Here is a 17,961-nt window from a genome sequence, read left to right as displayed (position 1 = left end):
TCCTGTAATGATTCTAACAACTTCCATCTATCCCAAAAATGGGCAAGTAGTGTAAGATCAACCATATTTGCTTGAATATAAGACAAGTTTTTTTTTTCCAGAGCAAATACTCATTCTCAGACAGCGCTGCAGGGAACCTGGATCCTCCTCTCTGGCAACCTCCGCTGCTGCTGGCACTTCTGTCGGGGCTTCTATGATGTGCTCCACTTTTTGCTGCCGTCCACTCGTGCAGACGATCGACGGCAGCCCACACTAGACACCCAGGAGTTTGAAGCACGGGGGACAAGTGTCGGGATGCATTGATAAGTCTGGGGGGGCAGAGTGGCATATAGGGGGTATACAGCATTTCTGGGGAGCAGAGTTGCATAAAGGGGGTATAAGGCATATCGGGGTGCAGAGTGGCATATAGGGGCAGAGTGGCAGATAGGGGGTATAAGGTATATCTGGGAGGTAGAGTGGCATATTAGGGAAACAGAGTGGGAGTATAGGGCATATCTGGGGGGCAGTGGCAAGCCTGGGGCAGATGTGTATAACTGTGGGCAGATGTGCATAACATTTTTCTCAATCATAGTTTTTATTAAATATGAAAAAAAATAGTTTACATGTGAATTAATATTTACTAGTAAAAAAAAATTCCTAATGGGCAGGCCCCCCCCCAAATTAATATTAAAATTTTGGGGGTCATCTTATAATCAGAGCCGTCTTATAATCGAGCAAATACGGTATTTTTGGTCCAGAAGAAAGTGAATAAGAAGAGGGCTGGATGTGTCTTTCTGCCAGGGCTTGTCCGTTGCCTACAGCAGCTCTATAACCTTGTTACTAATTTAGCTCTATACTCTGTGGTTGGATTGGTCTGTTGCTAGTGTCTTCCCAGTGCCCTAGTGCTACTGCCGCTCTATCACTTCCTTATTCTGGGGTGCTTGGGGGTGGCAAAAATATACTAACCCTTGGTTCACCCTTAATGTCCTGTTGTAAAATACTGCAGCTTATTCAGCATGTTCTTTTAAATATATTTAAGATTGTATGTAATATTGCTCTCCAACACAGGTTATAGATCTACCCAGTGAGATTTTCCATTAGTTCTCTGCTGACATCCAATAGCCACTAAGTTATATCATGAACTGTGAACAATAAAAGGCAAACTAAATGTCGTTATGCACAAGAGAGTATTTTTATTCACTGTGAAATATTTTTTTGAAAAAAAAAATGTCAGGGATAATATTGACAATGTTATTTACAGTGCATTCTCTGCTTAGTTCCTTCCTTAGTTCCTTTCCTGTAGAAAAAAATAATGTAGGTCTTGAAAGCAATTTTTTTGCAGTTTCCCACTATACATAATGTTCTCCCCTTTTCCTTTTATAACTTCATTCCATAGGGATTATTACTAGACTTGATTACTGATTTCATTGTAACACACTAGAAGACCCACATTAAAATATTGGGCAGGCCTAAACAAAGCTTTTAGCAGAGACTTCCCCAGTGTGATTGACGTTATAAGTAGTCAAGGTTCTGAAAGAGCGGCATAGCAAATAAGAAGAAAGATATAGGGGTTGCAGTGTTATTTTAAGGGCTTAATAGGTAGGGGTCAGTGGTTTATATTTTTTCTGGAGGCTATGGGGGGCTGACACAGTGGGACAGTAAATAAAGAGTTATGGGAGAAGAAAATTAGTCTGGCAGGAGTGTTAATAATGTATTGGAACAATGAAAGGTGGATGAGGGGAAAGCTAGTTGTTAGACAGTTGCAGGTGTTACGCCAAAAGTGAATTTATTAGGAGTTAAGAGATTTGAGACAAAGTTCCTATTGAAGATAGAATTTGATGAGCGATGTTTAATGAGGTGTGTAGGAGAAAAAGAGGAGTCAAGTCTAACTCCAAGGTAGCAAACTTGGTCTGTTGTGTAGACTGTGGAAATTTCAACAGTAATGGAGATGTCAGGAATTGTAGATAGAGTAGATGGCAGAATAAACAGATGGTCAATCTTGGAGATATTAAGCTTCAGGTGGTGGGAGGCCATCTAACACGCAATTCATGATAGATAGTTACTGATAGTTACTGAGGCTGGGGATACCCAGCGGTCAGTAGCAGCCGCCCCTCATGATCCCAGCATCCATAGCGATGCTGGAGCGTGCATCATCGATGACGTACCTGGTACGTCCCGGTCTGTGGGTGACACCCAACCAGGAAGTACCAGGTACGTCACCGGTACGAAAGGGTTAAAGAGCATCCATCCAGTGCCTTCCACTTTGACATGCTGTAATTATTATTGCTCCTGAAGCTACTGCATCCTATACAATATGGAATTTCTCATGGGTAGGGACACAAGCTGATGTTCTATTTCTTTCTGAATCAATGTACGTTACATTTTAATAATCAACCCCAAGCCTTTGGGCCAAGTGGCTTAATTATATGCTGCCTGTACACAAGAACCAGACCTTCGAAAAATAAATTACGGAAGCCTTGGTTAAGGGATTTATTCACACTTCTTACCCGAATACAGGGTTTGTGCTTAAAAGGTGGCTCCTTTAGACCTTGTATCGACTACCATTGTTTAAACTATTAATAACAAATGTACAGTCTTTACAAAATTAGACATTTGGGGAGCTTACAATCTAATACTCATGAATGGATGACTACCTTCAATAATATACAAATATGCCAACTAAGCCTGTAAAAAGGCGATTAAAGTGGCTAAATTGGAAAATGAGAAACTAATTGCCAAGGAGAGCAGTTAGTGAGGGCAGAGAGAAAGCTGACATCTTAAATACTTTTTTTTCTTCTGTTTATTTCAAGGAAAAACCAATGACGGAGCCCCTGCTAATTTTAAGGAACCATTACAGCAAACATGGGGTTGGCCGACACAAGAAAAAGTGCTCAAGCAATTAAATACTTTTAAGGTAGACAACGCCCACGAACCAGACTCGAGAGCCAGCCAACTCTTCGTGTTCGTCTTCATCTTCAGAGTGAAAAAAATCTTTGTATTCCATGAATATTCACCCGCACCTCTGTTCAGTTCCGCTGAATATTCGTGTACATTCTTTGTGTTCCTTTTTGCCGTTTTTTTTAAAAGGGGTTAATACGGGGTTAACGCTGTAACTGTACGCAGCAGCTTTGGCACCATTATTTTAAAGGTCTGTAGTACCAACTCTATTGGTCGCCAACAGGGTTCTCCTCTGCCATCAACCAATGAAGGGCAGCTGCAATGGTTATTTTTGGGACGAGCTATATTTTCCCAAAAAACTTGACATGGAAAGAGTTAAAGTAAAAGCATTTCAAACACCGAAGGGGTGTCTAATTTTTTTTTTTAAATGAATGGTTTGTTGGGGTAAATTGGAGTGGCCAGACTGACCAAATTGGGGGGAAAAAGTGCACTTCCCAAATGTGGCCTTTTAGCCCCCAAACACCAGACAAACCCATGCATGGATGGTATCACTGTACTCGGGAGATGTTGCTGAACACATATTGGGGTGTTGTTTAATAGTGACGTATACCTGGAGCTATACATTTATACCTGAAGTACAATTTGTGTGAAAAAAATACAAAAAAACACTACCACAAAATTTGGCAAAGGCTGGTGGGAGAATCTCATGCATGGAAAGGGTTAAAATACGAGCATTTTAAATACCTTGGGATATCTAGTTTTCAAAAATATATGGTTTGACTGGGTAAATACAATTAGCCGGCTTCAAAGATGGCCCAAACATGGGGGCAGTAGGACCAGATGTAAAAGTTCCAAGTTAAAAAATGCACACTTCCAAAATGTGGCATTTTACCTCCCAAACAACCCGACGAACCCATGTATCACTGTACTCAGGAGATATTGCTGAACACGTATTGTGGTCTTGTTTGAAAGTGACGTATACCAGGAGCTGTAAATCCATACCTGAAGCACATTTTTTGTGATAAAAAAACACAAAATAAATTACAACCACAAAGTTTGACAAAGGGTGGTAGTAGAATTAGTGCATGGAAAGGGTTGAAATACCTTGAGGTGTCTTGTTTTCAGAAATTTATGGTTTGATGGAGTAAATTGCATTGGTCGACTTCAATGATACCCGAAATAGTACATGGGACAGAATGACCAGATTTGGGAAAAAAATGGTTTTGAAATAGCAAAATGCTAATTGTACTTATTGCCCAAAAAAAGCAAAAAACATAAAAACATTGGGTCTTTCTAAACTCAGGACAAATAGTAGAATCTATTTAGCAGGTTTTTTCATTAGCATTTGTGGATGAGTAAAAGATTTTTCAAATATATTTTTCATCATATTTTTTTTATAAGAAATTAGATATGATAAAAATGGTATCTGAAGAAAGCCCTTCTTGTCCTGAAAAAAACAAACAATATATAACTTGTGTGGGTTCACTAAATGGGTGAGGAGAAAATTACATCTAAACATGAGCACCGCAAAAGTGTTAAAACAGTCTTGGTCCCAAAGGATACAAAAAAGTAAGGTCCTTAGACAGAGTTGGGGACTGGGCGTGCAAGTGGCACATGAGGTTCAACATAGATAAATGCAAAGTTATGCATTATGGTAAACATAATAACAATGCAAACTGTATGAATGGAATATCCTTGGGGAAAACTACCAATGAGAAGGATTTAGGAATAATGGTAGTCAACAGACTTGGCAACAGTGCACAATGCCAGCAAGCAGCTGCAAGGGCCAATAAGGTTTTGGCATACATAAAACAAGGTATTGATTCACGGGAGGAGGATATCATCTTGCCTCTTTACAGGTCAATGGTAAGACCTCACCTTGAATATGCGGTACAATTCTGGGCACTGGTCCTTAAAAAGGACATTGTGAAACTAGAAAAAATGCAAAGGAGGGCTTCAAAATTAATAAGGGGACTAGAAGATACTAGTTGTGAAGGGAGACTGAAAAAGTTAAAATTATATACACTGTAAAAACGGCGTCTTAGATGGGATATGATAACATATAAATATATGCAGGGCCAATATAAAGAGCTCTTTATTGACCTGTTCAGTAACAGAAACGTACAAAGAACAAGAGGTCACCCTCTCAGACTGGAAGAGCGGAGATTTCATAGATGACAAAATATGCAATTAACTGCTAAGGGAGGTGGTGTTATCAAATACATTAGATGCCTTCAAGAGGGGTTTGGATATTTTTTTTAGAAAGGCATGACATAATTAATATTAATGTCCAAGGAGAAATCGGATTGCCTTTTGGAGACAAGAAGGGATTTTTCCCCCTGATTGCAGAATTCGAAGTAGCTTAATTAGGGGTTTTTTTTGCCTTCTTTTGGATCAAGAGCAGGAAGGTTAGGTAGAAGGGTTGAACTAGATGGACTTAAGTCTTTTTTCAATCTTATGTAATATGTTAATATGTAGTTGTATCACAGCCCTTATACGCAAAGGAGCCAAACCTTACAACTGATCCTCTGAAGTGATTGCTGCTTCTAAATTGTTGAAAAAGGTTTTCCTCTTTTCCACTATTGATGTACCCTCATCTATAACTCTCCTCACAATAAATTCTTCTAAGCTTGTTGTTGGAGTCATAATCTCTCAAAGGAATGGTAAAACAAATCCATGGTTGGTGCTATTTTTCAAAGCAGTTTTATTGACATTGGTCACTGTGAACTTCTAGCAATTAAATTGGCCTTGGAAGAATGAAGACGTCTGTTAGACGGGAGGGAGGCTTCAAACTCCAATACCTGGAAGGAGGTAAATGGTTAAAATCTCATCAGGCCAGGTGGACCTTAATTTCAAGACATTGTGAATCCTGAGCATCACATGTTTCTCTCCTACAATCCATCATTCTGCCACAACACATTGTGTTCAAGAGTTCCATCAAGAAATGAAAATGGCCCAAAGTAAGGTTTTTTACTTTCTAGATGTTTAGCATGTCCATTCTAACCTGTGTCCTGCCATTCTTCATTGGGGACATTCCTCTCTGTTTGCTAGTTACAAACACAGTTAGAAAACATATCTTTAAATTTCAAACCTGTTTTGGTACCCCACTCTCATAAAAGATGTCTAAGCTTTTACCTTTTTCTGTTCCATTTGCGCTTGCCATAAGGGCTTTTGTACCCCATGCCAGTACTAAATAGCTCATGCCCTCACATGTTCATGGACCATGCACTCACCTTTTCATGGACTTGATTATCTATTTACTCCCTTCTTCTAATTCATTGTAATTGTTGTTGTGGCAGACAGATTTCTTGAACGGGAACTTTTCACTCCTTTTCTAAATTACCCTCAGCATCTTGACCTTGATCTTCATAAACATGTTTAGTTGTCTCTATGGAGTTCCAGAGTAGACTGAAGAAGGTTCTCAGTTTATATTTAAATTCTGGAAGCTCTGTCATAGTTTGATGTCTCCTTTGATGCATAGTATTCAAAGTATGACAGTCAACCTGAAAGTGCCATCCAAAGCCTTGAACAATAAGTAATGTTTCTTATCGATAAAGAGCATAATTAGTCCTGCCAGCTGAATTTTCTTATAACTTCTCTTTTCACAATTCTATTCTGTGCATGTCTTTCTTTGTTGCCCTTGTTGGTGACTTTTGGGTGTGCTTCTTTGTTGAAGCACACTCCAGTTTTTTACTTTGTCTATTCCTAAGACTGCTTGATTGAAGCAGTTAAGTCCCGTGGCCACCTGGAGGTTAGTGACTGTTATAGGCCCTAAGACATACAGTTGTGTGAATTCTATGGTTATCAGGACATAACAACAATCATCTGTTCATCAGCAGGTCTAAAAATTAGGTAAAAACAACCTAAGATGAACTACAATACATGACATATTACACCGTGTCATGATGTATTCAACAAAAATAATGCCAAAATGGAGAAGCCAGGTATGAAAGTACACCTTATGATTATATATCTTGTAAAACCACCTTTAGCAGCAATAACTTGGAAGTAATGATTTTCTGTACGACTTTATCAGTCTCTCACACCATTGTGGAGGAATATTGGCCCATTCTTCTTTACAATGTTGCTTCATATCATTTAGGTTTGTGGGCATTTGTTTATGCATAGCTCTTTTAAGGTCCCACCACAGCATTTCAATCAAGTTGAGGTCTGGCCTTGAAACTCCTTAATTCTATTATTTTCAGCTTGGGATCATTGTCCTGTTGCATGATCCTATGTCGACTGAGCTTTAGCTGTTGGACAGATGGCCTCACACTTGACTCTACAAATTTGGTATACAGAGGACTTCAGGGTCAACTCAATGACTGCAAGGTTTCCATGTCCTGTGGCTGTTAAACAAGCCCAAATCATCACCCCTCCACCACTGTACTTCACAGCTGGTATAAGGTGTTTGTACTGATAAGCTGTGTTTGTTTTTTACAAAAACGTGGCACTGTGCATTATGGCCAAATATCTCCACAATTGTGTTAACACACACCTTAATGCTCCAGTCCAGCAAACTGCTAAAACCCCAGCTTTTATAGAGGTGGTCACAATTGCTGATTATCAAATAATCAAGGGCAATTGATTAATAAAACCTACTAACAAAACCTACTACTACTAGGTCTACTATTTAGCATCTTAGTTCCCATGGAAATAGTAAGGGTATACTTAGTTTTTCACACATAGCTTCTCCATGTTGGCTTTATTTCTGTTGAATAAATCATGACACAGTGTAATATGGCATGTGTTGTTGTTCATCTGAGGTTGTATTTACCCAATTTTTAAACCCACTAAGGAACAGATGATTGTTATTATGTCCTGATGTGTAAAGCCATAGAATTCAAAGTGGGTGTACTTTCTTTTTCCAAAAAAATAGCAATGTTAGTGATGACAGGGGTACCCTTGCCATTAGTGATCAGCATTAACCGTACTGCTTGTATGACCTGATACCTGATTTGGTAAACCATATTGAAAAACACTGCTTTTGTGATGAACATAAGCTAACACATCTCATTGTGTTATATAGAGTTGATCTTTCATAAATGTTGGTATCTGACATATAGACATAAGTAGGTCTGAAATGTGGGCAATGCACAGTCAGTTTAAGAATGGTAATTATGTGGGCTTCCAGAATTTCCTCTGTGACTTCACTGTGCTTTGTTAAGTATTGTATTTTTATTTCCATGCAAATATTTTATTAATCACATCAGCAGTTTTTCCATCTTTCATTTATGGGCAGAATTTATGAAGAATTTCTGTTATGGAACTTTGAACTTGCTGACCCACATTAGACACAGGAAAATACTGAATTTGGGTTCAGCTCACACTATATTTTATCTGATCCACCCTCAATGTCTACGTACAGCCAGAATGAATAGTGATATGCAGCCAGACATATTTTTGAGCCATGCTCCTTTACTCATACAGTACTGTTATGGTGTGGTGGCTATGATGTGATGCACTGTATTATTGTGTTCAGACTGGCAATGGCAAGGTTTTACACTATGATAACACCCTAACTTGAACAATGTTCTCCTCCTTTCTGTACTACCTTACCCACAATATATGCATCTTCCTTAACAAATGGAGAGGTCATATATGAGTCACACATTTTTAGGCGGTTACTTTTGGTGGGAAATGTGTAGATCTCAGGGGATTTTCTGGAGAGAGTAAACTTCTAAATTTTGCAGTTTTTCTGAAGTAGACAGGTTTTCACCAAGCACAAAAAATCCACAAAAGGGGAGGGCACAACCTAAGAGGCATTAAATGAATTCAATTCAGATTCTCGGGTTGCTGCCAGAATAATAAATACCAATAAATTCATGAAACAAAGCAAGAATTCAGCAAAAACACTGCCACTCAATTATTATTATTATTATTATCTTTTATTTCTATAGCACCAACAGTTTACGCAGAGCTTAATACAATACATAAATTCAAGGGGTATGACAAGACAAGAATTGATACATTAGGTGGAGAGAGCCCTGCTCGCAAGCTTACAATCTTGAGGGCACTCAAGCAATATAAAGCATTCTCTGGACACCATTAATGAGGCACTTGTGTGGCAGAGGTGCTGCTCAACCCCCAGGTTTGGTCAGAACCTCAAACTATGCACAGCACAAATTTTGGGTTATCATAAAGTGGTATGGCGGTAAGCAGAATGTCTGGATACAGAGAGCACCCGACCCCATAAAGCATAGTGTTTTTAGTGATCAAACTCTTTTTCTGCCACCCCCTCCCTGTTATTTCTTTCTCTCTGTTTCTGCCTCATTGTCTCAGGCTTCCTGACACTCTCAGGATGTGACAGTGACAGGCTTATGGGGTGGGCTGCCGGTGAGAAACAGAGGAAATTGTGGTCACTCGCATTGTACAAGGACATATGTGAGAATCACACAAGGAGGTAAGAATAACTAGACCATGACCATCTTTGTTAGGTAAATGATCATAGCAGTAACGCATGTTACCTTAGCAAATGAGCTTGGTTAAAAAAAGTGTTTTTTTTTTCTGCGTGAGAATGTTACACTGTAATAGGTAGAACAGAGTCAAAGATCAATGTGTACTGCAATGCATTGGTCTTTCTGCAGGTAAAGGAACAAAATGCCTAGTTTTCTTCAGTTAAACCACTATGCAGAAAAGACAGGTCTCTTCTGTATGCGTTTTATTACTTTAAATGTGATTCAGTGCCACAGGAAGGCCAAAGGACCTGCTTCTATTACTATGCTAGCAAAGGTTGGCTCACATCTTGTATCCCTATGTAACGCTACAGGATGAAGTACACATCCATAACTCAAATTATGTTGTCTGTTATGCCACAATCAATAAAAGGACTAGTCAAAGCTCTTATTCTCTTTAACCCTCTAGTTGGAGAGACAGTCTCAAGTTTTTGGACTGTCGTGGGCGATGGGAAAAATATTGTTTTTTATTATTCCGTCATGTTGCGTTAAGATAGAAAATCTATTTTGCACAATTTTGTCAAGAGGTTGTACAGTTGTTGACAGTAAAAAGTCATGAGAGCATAGAATTTAGAACTTCCTGTTTCCCGTTTTTGTTGATCGACAAGGGGCAAATAAAAACTGTAATGAAGACACAGCCAATTTTGCATTGTAGTTACAGAAAAATGATTTCCTGACCCAAAAGCTGCACAGGGCTCACGCCTATGACCATAGTAAATAATTTAGCAACCCTTTTTGTGAAATGAATACACATTAAAGTTAGGTTCATAAAATACTTAACTAAAAAAAATTGATGTGTGTTTGCGTTTTCATCCTGGAACTAAAGTAATTGAAATAAGTATATTTTCTGGATTGCTGTGTGCCGAAATTAAGACATCCAGCTGATACATCTCTATGCTACCATGTATGAGTAGAAGCAGACTCATTTCTTTCCTATAATAGACTTTGTACAATGAATAATTGAGGGTGGAAAAGGGGAGATTAATTTCTCCATTCTGTCGGACCATTGTATAAATGTGTGTAGGAGGGGGGAGAGCACTCTCTGTATTAGCTCCATTGTATTAGCCATTTGGTTAAAATGAAAGACTGGCTGACTTCTGTCTGTTTCAAAGTACTAGCAGTGCAATGAGGTCATCGCTCTTTGTCTGCATGTGTTGAACAGAAATGATCTAAATTTAGGGTATTTTAAAGTGACAGGAATGTTTAGTTAGCAGTGGTACTGATGTCATATGTAGCAAGGTAGGGGAGGGTAACCTCATGTCACCTATATTGTGAGCGTACTTTGGAAACTGAAGTGTAAAGTAACACAGGCTGTTGTTTCACAGGGTAACAGCAAATTATACCAAGATGTTGTATGGCGTTGGATATTAGATATGCAAGGGTTAATAGGTTCTCTTTCTTCAGAACACCAAGGGATGGATATATATGAATTGTTCCTTCTTAATGACACTGGGTGGTGAGAGCAGTATGGCTTGGCACAAAGCTGGCTTTTACCTGTGGTCACTACTTTACTTTTCAGCTGGTGGGGGGGGGATAAATACAAACCTCCCTGTGAAACATGTGCCTGTGGCACTGTCACCCTGTGCGGGGAGGGTCACAGACCCCCTTTTGTCTATGTCACGGTGGTGTCACCCTGCAGGGGGAGGGTGGGAGGAAAGGAGCAAGGAAATGGAAGGGGGGTGGAGGAAGAGAGAGGTCAGAGGAGGAGATGCTGATGGGAGGACACTGACACACAGAGAGGAGCAAAAAGCTGCAGCTGTGAGAGAGGGGGAGGCTGAAGGAGAAAGACAAGGGAAAGACCAAGAAAGCGTGAGGATTAGAGGTGAGTGACAGTTGCCTGCACTTCAGCTGTCTAACTCTGTGTGTGGATGAGGGTTATATAGTGTACCCTGCGAATATAACGTATTATCTATATAAGGTAATGTCTATTTGCGCTGGAAGTATTGAGAATTCATAACACTGTAAATGTATGTATCGTCTATGGGGGACTGTGAACGATAGCCAGACACCCATAAGCTGCGCCTATCAATGTATATATTTTGCATGCCGTGCGGTGTTTGACGCCACATGCATTGTAGACGGACGCTAATAGCCTAAGGGCTCAGGGATGAGCAAAGGACCCGACTGTTTTCGGAGACATTGCATTTGCATATGCATGCACGATGTGTCATACACGTGTTACAGAGCGACTCATTTTAATTCCCAGCAATGTAAACCGTCTGAACGTTTTTTTTTTATTCATCTGATATGTATGTGTGTGCTTCTTTCTGTGACGTTTCCCTCGTTTTTTTTATTGACCTCTTTTTATATTTGCTCTTTTCGCTGTCTTTGTGATTTCCGCTTGCATGACAGAGGAAAAGGAGCATGCAGAGCAGAAACAGACAGAGGAAGTGACAGATCTAAACGGGGGAAAGGATGTGCGAGAGAGAGGAGGGGAAGAGAGGTGCACGAGAGAGAGAGAGGGGATGGTGGAGGGAGAGGAGAGCATGATAAAGACAAATGGAGAGAGACAGATGTTACTTGAGTATCATATGACATCACCAATGCTGTCCCATTGTAGTATTGCGCCTTCTGACTTGTCGCAAAGCATTGTGGTCCCTGTGGTTCTGTAACTACAGTGGATTCTGGTCTCTGTAGTCCCGATCTCCCATGTCCTCTAAAATGAAACGCTCTCCATAAATACCAGATTTAGCCTTTTTGCGTTTTTAACACATTTCTCAGTTGCAGTTTTAGGTCTTTTTGTCATGTATGTCTCTTAGTGCAGAATGAATATATTTTTTTGAACTTAAAACGCATTCAGGGGTCTCTGTCTCTAATTCTTGTGGTAAGCTTCTCTGTTTTCTCTGTATTCTGGTCAGGGGTGATGTAGAAATGTAGGTAGTCTGTTATGGGTAGGAGGGAAATTCCTTGTACAGTAGGGCCTCTGTTCACTACTCAATACTAACCATTGTTAAGTGTCTCACTTGCTGTCTTTCTCCTCCTCTTTTTTCTCAATCATTCTTTCCCCCTGTCATTTTTAACCCTATTTCAGAGGCTACAGGGCTTATTATGGCAAACACAGCATGACACAGTTATCGCATATATTTGTTTGCTTAGGTGAGCTTTGCTAGGAAATCAAAATAAAGAAGATGTGGCGTGGCACTATAACTAGTCACCATTGAAAACATATTTTTTAGAAGCCTGCAAATTCAGCTTTGCTTTCTGGTTATTCCCAGGCTACTGCCTGCAAAGCATCACTAGGGAGGAGACCCAGAGTTTGGTGATGCCGTGGGTTCTACATTTCAGGCAGTCATTCAGTTCAAATTATGCTCAACCAGGTATTAAGAATAATAATTTTCTTTACGATTAGGGAAATGGGGTGACTAGGTATAAAGATTGCTGTAATTCCTAAAACCATTCACCCAATTTGGATGTAAGCAAACTCAAAAGACAATCTTGATTGCTTCATTTCAAATCCATTGTGGTAGTGTACAGAGTTACATTTATGTCACCAGTGCCACCCAAATATTTATGGACCTAACTATAAATAAATGGTCAAATGTATTTTAATAAAATATTGAAATTCCTTACCCCTTCATATAAAAATACTTGCTGGAACTATAGTCTACTATGCTAACTGCACAACAGTAATGGTTTAATATTGATCAAGGGGGTACTAGTGTCCATGCTTGCAATGGGACAAGTAACTTAGTATTTAACTTGCAGAACACAAAGAAGTCACACTCAGCCATAATATACACTTTAATGCGTATGATACCTGAGATGCCCATTTAAATTTATGTGGCACGCAGCTTCTCCCTAAAGTAAGTAATTTTTTTCCAACTCTAAACAATGCATATGAAAGTACTTAATACATAATACTTTCATATGCATTGATTGTTAAGGTGGGCTCACTTGGACACTGGCTTCCGTAACCCCCTTTTGTTAAGTGATGCATTACTTAGTATGTCCTGTTTACCTATTGTGCAACACTGCAGATTGTGTTAGTGCTATATAAATTAATAAATTGTTGTAATAAGGTACCTTTCTGAGTTGTGGCATGGTCTACTTTCAGACATTCCTCTAATATGACTAATCTGCTATAGCTAATAAGTCAAACTGAACTTAAAATATATTTATCCTGTTACCAGACCATAAACAAGACTTGAGAAAATATAAAAAATGAAAATGCCCTTAAGCGTATCTGATATTATCTAACCAGTGTTGTACACATTTGCAGTCATGCTGTGGTTAAGATTTCACACTTCTAATCACTCAAGGTAGATCTTTTATTTTAATACATGCTGTATGACTTCTGTTATGGTCTTAACGTTTTTTAAGCATACTAGGCACCAGGGAGCTTCTAAATAATTGGTAGCGTGGTGATGTGATACAGAATATTAATCTACTTTTAAAAGTAAGATTTTGAATCAGAGGAACTGCCTTCCCCTCCATGTTTTGATAATTCTTGCCACCGACTGATTTCTTGAAAGAGCCAGTGAGTGGTCGGACAGTGCTCCACTGAAATTGATGGGAGAGCTTTCCCCCACATGTGCACAAGGGTCTAGACCCCTGCCTGCAACATTCTCGCGACTCTGAAAACCCACCCCAGAACGCACTGTGACCGCTGTCGCAAAAAACTAAGAAAAAATAGTTTAATAAAATTAATTAAAATCAGGTAAGATGCAAAAACAATTCTCCAGTGATATCAGGAGACCCTTGCAGTACCAACAAAATGAAGGAAAAAAAAAGATATATATATATAAAGGTTTTTATGAGCAAGTCCTAAAATGTGAGTTGTACCTTCACAAAATCCTGGCATGGAAAGAGTTAAAATACTGACATATCTAAGGGGTGTCTAGTTTTCAAGAAATGTATGATTTGATGGGGTAAATTGAACTGGCTGGGTTCAAAGATGTCCCAAATAGGACACAGATTGACCAGATGTCATTAAAAAAAAAAAAAAAAAAAAAGCGCACCTCCCAAATGTATGCATGGGTCGCATCACTGTTCTGAATACATATTGGGGGGGTTTGGTGTTTGTGGCATATACCAGGGCTGTATATTCATACCTGAAAATACATGCACACACAAAAATACTACCATAATTGGGGCCTTTTAACCCCAAACAACAGTGGCATATACCAGGGGCTATAAATTCATACCTGAAATACAATGTGTGTGAAGAAACATAAAACACAGAGTTTAACAAAGGCTAGTGGTAGAATTAAAAGTTAAAATACTAGCATTCAAAATACTAGTTTTAAAACATATTGGTTTGATGGGGTAAATTGAATTGGCCGACTTCAAAGATGCCCAAATAGGACATGGGGCAGAATGACTCGTTTTTACAAAATAACAAAACAAGATAAAAACATTGGGTATTCCTAAATTCAGGACAAATATTACAATCTACTTAGCAGTTTTTTTCATTATATATATATAGATAGAGATGATCAAAATAATGTTATCTAAAGAAAGCCCTTCTTGTCTGGAAAAAAACCCCAATATGTAACTTGTGTAACACTGAATGAGAGAAAAATTACAGCTAATCATGAGCGCAGTAAAAATGTTAAGACCATTGTCACAAAGGGTACAAAAAATAAAAAACAGTCCTGTCCTGTTTTTTATTTTTTTATTTATTTGGTTTTTTCAAAATTTATACACGAAAAAAAGAAAATGAAAACAGACTTCGCCTGTGGCTAACCAGGCGAATTGTGGCGTAACAGCAAGGGAAAACAGAAAAAAACATTAATCAAAAGAAAGAAAAAAAAAACAAAAAAAAAAAAAAAAACAACAGCATACATAAATAATAAACATTAGACATAAATAAATATCCTGTCCTGTTTTTAAACACTTGCCTGCCTTTACAGTTAACTCCTGTCGTCCTCCTATTCTTACATGATAGGTACTCCAAAATTATTTCGCAGAAGGGATATTAAGCACCACCAGGGCACCACATTCAGTTGTACATCCAGTGGTAAATGTAATAACTTTACAAACGGTCATATAAATGAACATATTTTTAAATGTCAATATAACTTAATCCCTGGGAAAATCTTCAAACAAATGTCATATTTAATTATAACCATTGTGGTAACAATAGACGCCACCAATTTCAGATAGTTTGTTTCTGTGTTTGCATATTGTTTCCCATTTTAGCCCTAAAAACATCTTTGCGCTTAAGTGTGATAATATTTAATATATTATTATTTATTAATTTATATTTCCTAGCACAGTACAATGGATAAAGAATTTGGTTTTACAAAAACGTTGCTTCAACGATTTGTAGACATCCTTGAACATAGTATATATATTGATATATATATATTTTTTTACGTTGGAACAAACTATATACAATCCATTGACGAACATGCTTTACATTTTTACACAATACAAAACTGAATTTTGTTGCTGTGCAATGGATTTATGCCAGTTTGAAGCCAAATTAGGATATGGAGTGGGCACTGATCCATGAATGTATAAAAGAGACCAGCAGTGTGCTATTTAATAGAATAAGTTTTGTTGAAAGCGTGTAAATGGTAAAGACCATAGGTGAACATTCAGTTTAATTTGCTTGTAGTTACATTTGGACTATTATGTTGAATAAAAGCACAAGTGGGAGGCATGTATTACATTTAAAAGATAGCATGTAGTCTTTTATAGCACATAGGAATAGAATGTACAAGGTGGGTTGCCAACATGTTTTATAAAACTAAGAAATTGGATTTTCCTATCCTTTTTTTTCATAGTATAGAACATAACCGTTAGGCAAACTCCAAGCCTTTTGTCAACTAACTTTCATTTCTCTGCAAAACACTTTAAACAAAAAAATCTTTTGTAATGTCTGTTCTTGGTATGCGTGTCTCGTTATTTTGGTTGCTTCCTCTTTCTGTTTAAAGTTTCAATTCCACGTCGTCTCACGAACCACAACCTCTTTGGGTTTTCTTCTGTTTCTCACAATCGGAGCTGATGAAGTCCCCTTCGGCAAGATGCCTCATTATGCAGTAGCTCTGTGGCTGTCTGTTTCTTGCTAACAACCCACTATTCTTAGTTCCTTCTTCTTCCTCCTCCATCATTCATTACCACATTTACATAAAAATATATGTGGTATATTCAATGCAGAGCTGATGCATGATAAAAACATATCAAACGTCAGGTTTTTTATTTTGATCGAATTTATTTTAATGAAATGCTTTTGTAGGAAAAATATATCTAAACGTAGTTTTCTATTTAAGATACATTATTATTTACCTTGTAATAGAGCTTTTCATTTGGACCCAGCTTTTTTTTTTTTTTAAAGATATTTTGTTTAAGACTTCTTTTAATAAACAAAGAATAAACAAGAATATGTATTCTATATAGTGTTATTCTTTTAGTTAAATAAAACAATTTAAGTGGTTCCCTAAATATGAGTGATTAACCCATTAAACCGAAGTCAGTTCTGATATAGCCGTTTTAGTAATCGGACAGGTTATTATTGTTCTGTAAATGCTTTTGTTAATATAAAATCTTCATCTGGTTGCAAATATTAAAGATTATAACTGCCAGCAAGAATGAATGTTTACATTTAAAAAGCATGATTTAAATCGGGTCTTAATGACTAGTGATTTAAGTTGGGATTTAAATAGACTTGATTTAAATCAAATCCACCCTGTAGGAAATAATGAATTGAATATTGATATTGACGCTGTAAATACCGTATCTGCTCGATTGTAAGACAAGGTTTTTTTCCCAGAGCAAATGCTCTGAAAAATACCCCTCGTCTTATAATCGGGGTCATCTTATAATCAGACCTCAAATAGGTCTGACTATGAGACTAAGATCCAGATCCCCCACAGCGATGCAGGGGACCTGGATCCTCCTGTGTTATGCCCCCCCAACTTACCGGTGCATCTGAGTCCCCGGTGCTTAGTCTGGGCAGCGTCTAGAGCTCTACGCAATTCGCGTAGACAACTTCTGCTGCAGCGGAAGTTGTCTACGTGAATCGCGTAAAGCTCTACACGCTGCCCGGACTAAGCACCGGGGACTCTTATGCAGAGGACCTGGATCCTCCTGTGTTATGCCCCCCCAACTTACCGCTGCTTCTGAGTCCGGGCAGCGTGTAAGCATCGGGGACTCAGAAGCACCGGTAAGTTTGGAGGAGGGAGGGGGAGGGAGTGTTAAACGGGGGGCATAAGGCATTTCTGGAGGCAGAGTGCTGTGTGAAATGCCTTTAACCCCCTTAATGCCACTCTGCCTCCTGAAATGCCTTATACCTCCCTATATGCCACTGCCCATAATATGCCTTTTAACCCCCTAAATGCCAGAGTGGCATATAGTGGTATAAGGCAATTTTGGAGGCAGAGTGGCACATATGGGGTCAAAAGGCATATCATGGGGCACAGTGGCATATAGAGGGTTAAAAGGCGTATCATGGGGCACAGTGGCATTTAGAGGGTTAAAAGGCATATCATGGGGCACAGTGGCATATAGGGGGTATAAGGCATTTCTGGGGCAGATGTGCATAACTGGGGGGGCAGGTTGTAAAAAAAGGAAATAAAAACAAAATATTCTTCTCAATCATAGCTTTTATTAACAAACAATTGTTCACATAGTTTACACGAATTAACATTTACTGGTAAAACTGTTTTTCCTATAGGGTCGTCTT

This window comes from Spea bombifrons, chromosome 10 (assembly GCF_027358695.1).
Source record: "Spea bombifrons isolate aSpeBom1 chromosome 10, aSpeBom1.2.pri, whole genome shotgun sequence".
Taxonomy (NCBI): domain Eukaryota; kingdom Metazoa; phylum Chordata; class Amphibia; order Anura; family Pelobatidae; genus Spea; species Spea bombifrons.
The sequence above is the reverse complement of the archived record's forward strand: the minus strand, read 5'-3'. Positions refer to the sequence as shown.